We start from the raw sequence: 7,191 nt of genomic DNA, 5'->3' as shown, positions 1-7,191 counted from the left end.
GTTATTGCTGCTAAAGGTGGTTTGATAACGTACTTGCTTTTACAGTCCTGTGTGTTCTTTTTCACATGACTGTATGTGGGAGGAAAAACAATTTCTGCTTATGTGTAAGAATCTTAGCGAGTGTGAATGTCAGTATACTGTTAGTATAACACAATAAAAGAAATAGAGGGAGAGGGCGACAGAGAGAAAGAGAGATGGAGCTCTGGGAATGAGCTCGCAACATCTGTCACTTTGGAGAGCATCATAGCTGCCAGGAGGGAATGGACGATATTCCACATGGGACAAATTAGGACACCGAAGAGGGAAAAATAAAAGACAACCCCCCCCCCCCCCCCCCCCGCCCCCGAAGGAGTCATTTTTGCTGAAGTGTGCCACTACGTCTTACTAACAAATGGGTTTTATTTTCTATTTGGTGGTGCCCCAAAAGTCTTTTGGGTTTCAATAATAAACCCTCACACTGCTTTTCCTCAGGGAGAGATTTCTCCTGGACATATTACTGCAGGCTGAAATTAATGTGGCAACATAATAGTCCAACATAATGTAAATACTATAATGTAATGCAATACACATCACCTGTGGCACACAGTCACAAAAAAATGGGTTTTGGCTGTTTGGGCAAATTATTTCATAGTGATTTATGTTCTTGTGTGAGATTGACTTTTACACGCTGAAATTTCACTCCAATGCAAACAGTGCCATTGCTCGCGGTTTGGTCAGAAGGATGAAACGCCATTAAAACTTTTAACTATCATATACATTTATGTGAAGCGATTAAGTTGTCTTGTTTGCTGTAACACACAAGAAGGCCGATGGAAGCCCGTGCTCACTGTAACCACGTTTTATTGAACCCAAATGACACTGGGTTTGTGATTTTCATTACACAGCCAGGAGGAATATAAGGTGTAATTAGAGAGACGTGAACCTTAGTTTGAAAATGAAAATGTGCCTGGTTATGTATATCCATGCATGCTATATATTTAGTTGCAGAAATCATAAAAGAGTTCACAGCCTGCGCACTTGCACACACACACACACACACACACACAGAGATCCAGAGGGAATGTAATGAGTGTGTCTACACTCTCCAGAGAGATACATGGAGATATATTCTTTCACAAACCCACCCAGCTGTCACATTACTGGCTTCAAGCTGTTACTTGGTAGATAAGAAATTTAAATAAAACGCTTGCGCTACACAGAAAAAAAAACCTCAAACTTTAAAGTGAGTCTAAGAGCCAAACTATATCTATATTTGAAATCAGCTCACACTATAACAAACACTGAGCGATAAATAGCTGATTACATGCTATACAAGCCTCTGAGCTGTTGTAACAAACCGCAGAGATACAGCAGAGTTTGAGCCACAAGTTTATAAAACATCTGTGCACGAATCTGTTTCATTTTTTTGTTTACTGTGTTGAAATCAGAAAAGGTTAAAAGGAAAATTTGTTGTCCTTGAGATGAATCAGACATAAAAAATGGATTTTTAAAAAATTGGGTATAGAAGACACAAATGTATACTAGGTGAATATATTTTCAGTCCTCGAAGGAAAAAGTAGTCCTTACTCCTTTCAAACCTAATTTAAAATAATAAAAAATCAGAATGTCTTAAACATTTTAAAGCTTCATTTTGTTATAATAAATGTGTTGACCCGATCCGTGTGCACTAGTGAATTTAAAGGACAGAACTTGATGTTAATTGCATAAAAACTGGTTAGCATTTCTTATCCTTGTGCTTGAAGGTTTAGGGTTAGGGTTAGGCCCCAAACAGATCCGCTCGTGTAAATTAAACACTGAAAACTACTCTTGCCCAAAAATATTCTTATGACCTCTAAATGCATTCCATCACCCAAAACAGTTATCATTATTCCAAACAGAAGCCTGCAAAGAGCGAAAGGTTTTTGCAAGTAATTCCAGCAAAAGCATCTCCAAACACACACAGATGCACACTCAGTCTTGGTCGCTGCATCCTTTGCTGTCTTTAGAGGCCAGTCATGGCAGAACACAAGCCCCATCTCTGACGTGCCTGGACAAAGGAGGCCTCTCCAGATGAATCTCTGTGTGAAGTGGGGGTCACCGCTGTTGGCTGTAACATAATCTCTGTGTTTGGATGGTGAAGAGTGACAGAAAGCAAGATGAGCAGTGATCCCAGAAAAGAATGAAAGGAGGGAAATGATGGAGGAGTTATGTTAGTACCTGGGTACCACTTTAGTGCAACTGAAGATTACTTTCATTTAGTTTCAAGAATAAATAACTTAATGCTGTTTCAACGTGGTATATCAGGAGTGACTGAAGTTGGTGAAACCTCGCATCATAAGTAGCAAACAAACAGGTATGCCCCCCCATTTTTAAATTTATAGAAAATGCACCCACATCGTCTTCTTAACTAGTAATTTTGCTGAATAGTGAGTCACTCAAACTTGGGCCTTTTGATAGCAAAATTTGGACTCAAATGAGTGGCGGATCAGTCTTTTACTAGGCTGTTGTCTTCTTCCAGAGTTTGTGTCCCTGTCCTAAACTTTTACCTTTCTCTCCGTCGCTCTCTGTATTCGAAGCAACGCAACACAAATGCACATAGAGAAGCAATACATCACCGGCAGCTGGTGCTGTGTCAACAAATGCAATCAGTTAAAGATGAAACCCATTACGAGTCATAATGTGGCTGGAATGAGGCCCTGCACATAAACAGCCTCCACTGTTGTTCCATGTCTCAGCATACACTTCACTTTGCCAGCACTTTATTTTGTGACACATTACCGTATCAGAGACGCACACGTTAACACCTGCACATACACACACTCACATGCAGACACGGGCCCGTTTTAATGGGAGAGCTGTAAAAAGATGGACTGAGACACTGCCAGGTGAAAAGTGTGATGATGGGTTGTTGGCAGCAACTCCTGGCTGAGTACCAGCCGTCCATGTAAAGCCATGTAAGCCCTCCAGGTGTGTGTATACTGGACGTGCGCACAAGCTTGTGTGTGTGTATGTGAATGCATGAAGATACATATTGCACATGTTCTCAGTCTTGCTACAGGAAAATGCCAGTCAGCGGTTTAGCCATCGCGGGAGAGCACAGGGGAACATTTAACCCACTTCCCCTTGATGCGGCACCTCTCTTTTCACTCTACACACACACACATAAACCCAATCCTGTTTTGCATGATGTCGCCAGGCATTATACAGCATAAGAAGCAAATGTCAGCTAAGCCATTTTTTTTCTGATGCTTACGTGTGTAGGAGCCGTGATCCGGATGTGGATGAGACATTGGTTCATTTTTTTTCCAGTTAAGCCATGACTTTGAAAGCCAGGAATCCTTGAAGGGAAAAGTACACTGCTTCACTCTGGAATGGCGTGTGAAGACAATAGAAGCGGTGCAATGGTCGGCCTACGTGTTGACCCGAAGTCTAGCAGAGTTCTGCAGCGATCGATCTCCAAACTCTCATGGCTCTGAGGCTGAAATACGAATGATTATTTCAGAATAAAGAAAGGCGAAGGATAAGCAGCATTTCTGGAAGCACAAAACACAGTTATTAAAGTTTATTTTTTTGTGAGCGTGCTCGCTATTACTGAGATAACGCACCTTAACCACGCAAAAAACATTTGACAGATATCTCCACAAGTCTTCTTTCAAGTGTTTGCCCTGACAGATGAAAAACAATCTGGATTTTCTTTTTCTTTTTTTTTCTTTTTACCGTCTAGAGTTTCTTTATGATGGACAAGCTCGATTTCTAGCGGCTATTTCACTACTGACCTGCATTGTGAAGGGCTCCAAACGCTGTAGTTTTAATGAGCTGTCTGTCTGGGAGTCCATTTGCTTTTAATAAGCTCATCAATCTCTATATGCTCTCCTCCAGGCACAGCCAAATCAAAAAACGATTGCGGTTCCCATCTTTCACCTTACAGTCAGACACTCCTATTGATAAATAGTCCAGCTTAATTGAAGCCCAGAAAAGAAGTTGTTTACTTTCCTTTCCTTTTTTTTTTTTAATCTGTATTCGGCCTCAAGTTTTTCCGGTTAAAGCAGTTTTGAGACAGAGATGTCTGAAAAGCGGAATATGAAAGAAATGATGAGTTTGTGAAGAGATGATAGAGTTTGTGGGTGATCCTGAGAGATGAAGAGGAGTAAAATGGAGAAAATGAGAGGAGAATTGCATCACCTTTTCCTGGCTGATGAAATAGCTTAAAACTTAAGGTGATGACACCACGCCTGGCCGCCTCGCCGTGAAAGTCTGGTCAGCCATTTTCTTGCTCTGCAGCAGATAATGATTATTCAAACAGGGTCTGACGGCACCTGTCTTCGAGTATCTCGGTGGAAGCCACTGGAAGTGTTGCCTAAAACCTCCCGTCCTGCATTAGCATAGATTAAAGACATTTTTCCGAATATTGAAGTGTCAGTGAGGCAAGATTTTTTCATTTTGCTTTCACAAGCACCTTTTTTTTAAACTTTATCCCACCATTACCTAGACCGTCACTTTGAACTTCTGTTTCATCTTTCATAAAACTTTGACCGGCTTCCACAAATTCTCAAATAACACTTTGCAGTTATTTAGCTCAGCAACAGAAAGACTGGGATTTTATTTGGAGAACACTGGAATTGTATCCCTTTCCCAAAACTTCCTCATTGCATATTTAATTTCTTGATAATTTTTTACTTTACCAGGAAAATGCCTGCCGTATGGATGGTTTTTGCCAGGCCTTCTCATCCAACCTGGCCTCACAGAAGCGCCTGTGCAAGAATGGTCAAAAATTAAAGAAGAAACATTTTAATGGAAAAAAGACTTACACATAAACATCCATGGGTTTATTACATTGACAAGAATGATGCAGTGTAACAGAGAAGGGAATGAGGAAGACTGTTCCTTCAAAAGATTTGGTTTTTCAAGCATTCAAAATATTTGTTAGGCTTCAAGGATGCACAATGCATTCTGGGAGGAAGACATATATTTTCTGCAAATTTAAACTGAAATAAAAAACCCACGTTAGTAAGCACTTTGTGCACCTAGATGCCTAAAAGCATCTAGGTGCACAAAGTGCAAAAATATGAAAAAAGCATTTCATATTTTTTGAAAAGCAGTTTTTATTGCTAGAATTTATAATAGGTTGAGTTTAAAGACAAAAATGTGGACAAAGGTGATTTTTTTTTAAAGCACATTATTTTACACTTTGCCAACTTAGATGTCTGTTGTTACTTCGAGACGAGTGTCTTTAACTCCAGAAACCAGCTTCTCAAGTGTCAAGCTTCTCCCAGTTCCTCGTGAAAACGCTGAGCCGCAGCCGCAATTTGACCCCTCTTTTGTCGCTCGGTTAAAGTGCTAGCCGTTGACAGATCTGACATTTAGTTGGACAAGAAGAGAAAGGGGACCGGGAACTTAGTTCTGATTTCTCAAACTTCCAAAACGATCCACTTACAAGTGCAGGTGTGTAGAGGAAATATCCCCTTTAGAATATGTAGCACACCCAGTATTTAGCCTGGCTACACGTTTCCTGTAAAAGTTACAGAAAAGGGATTTTTTTTTCAGCAGATAATGAGTTTTGCCAACTTGCATGGGGAAAAGCTTTTGTTTTTACAACATGCATCACTGTCACCTCATATTTCTGATACATTTTATGCTTCCTTAATCTTACCACTCTTATGGTTTGCTGTTACAGGTTTGTGACTCACTTTTCTCACCTGGCATGTAGAAACATAATCTTTTGTGTGACCTTGTGTGAGCCAATGTCACACCTTATTATATCTGTGCTGATACAGATTCAGCAATGGCCAGCTCTACCTTGGACCTTACACTGCAAGTTATATACGGCCCGTTTTAGGTTTCCTAATTGATGGCTTGACATATTTATTATCCCAGCGTGTCATGGCTGGTTTGGAGTCTTTCACTAAGCTCATGTTGGGAGTGATTAAGTGGCCCTCTTCACTTTCAGTGTCTCATATCCATGTCAGATGAAAATCTCCTATCTTGGAGAAGGACTTCAGCAAAACTGTGAGCTTGTTTTATAACTTTATTTTATTATTTTTTATTAGTCCTTTATTTATCCAGGTAAAAAAATATTATTTAAAAAAAGGAGAAAAGAAAAATATCAAAGCGCCTTACAGCCTCACAAGCATGAAACCTCTGAGCTGATGGAGAATGGTGTAAAATTTCTGGAGGATAACAAAAAAAGTGTTTCCGTTAGCTTTAAAATGAAAGATCTCCTCAGCGTAGCGACGGTCTGTTGAGTGCTGAAGTCTGTCTTGAGCTCCTTTCACTTGATGGGAGTGAATGAGTGCCAAGCCGTGACACAGCCAGACCCTTTTTCCCAAACAAAGTGGACCTCTTTGGCCAGGAATTTGACATGAGTGATAACCCCATCGCTCTCTCCCAACAATCTCCCTATTCAAGAGATCTGAGCCATGGACACTTGGGTTTGTGTTATTAGCCCTGGAGCTACAGAGGGTTAATGATGTAAAACCAGCAAGGCAGTAAACATCATAGTGGAAGAGAGAACTGCTTATCTAAAGGTCAGAGAATTTACAGGGACACCGACGACATTAGGCATCATTTAGATTTTTAAAGATTCCAATGAATTATAAGAAAAATAAACCAGACTGCAATGACAGGAACAAAATGAGATAAAACACTCACAACTACTGGCTACTTGATTGACCTTGCATGAGATCTCTGCCGCCACTGGTGTCAAAGTGTGTGTTGGAACTGGTAAATGAGAGGCAGTGCTTTGTAAACCATTTTGTTGCAAATGCGGTGTAAGTGGATATCAACAGGATTAAGTTAGGCAAACATGAAGTCACTTTAGCATCTTGACTATTTCAAGTTGCCAAAGTGTTGGCGCATGTCCTTGCAGATATGCAAGAGACCCATAAGCATTTTTCAGAGGCCTGCTTCAAACATGAAATATTACTAAAAGCACACAAAAATGTGGATTTAGAAGCAGCAAGAAATGACAGTGTTGCATACAACTCAGAGTTCATTCACTTACCTGGGTGAGGAGATAAGGTGAGTATAATACAAAGCAAGTTTTATCTAACATGTTGCCAAATGCATAAGCAATTTTTAGCACGATTTGTTCTGCAATTTATCATTTCGTGCTGAAATTATAAAGTCAAAAGAAAATTAAATGTCTGTCAGTTCTGGCTCCACTGGTCAGACTTTTTTTTATACTCACAATCGTAACGAGTGGTTATTTTCTCT

This window comes from Oreochromis niloticus, linkage group LG17, assembly GCF_001858045.2.
Source record: "Oreochromis niloticus isolate F11D_XX linkage group LG17, O_niloticus_UMD_NMBU, whole genome shotgun sequence".
Lineage (NCBI taxonomy): Eukaryota > Metazoa > Chordata > Actinopteri > Cichliformes > Cichlidae > Oreochromis > Oreochromis niloticus.
Note: the sequence above shows the minus strand (reverse complement) of the source record.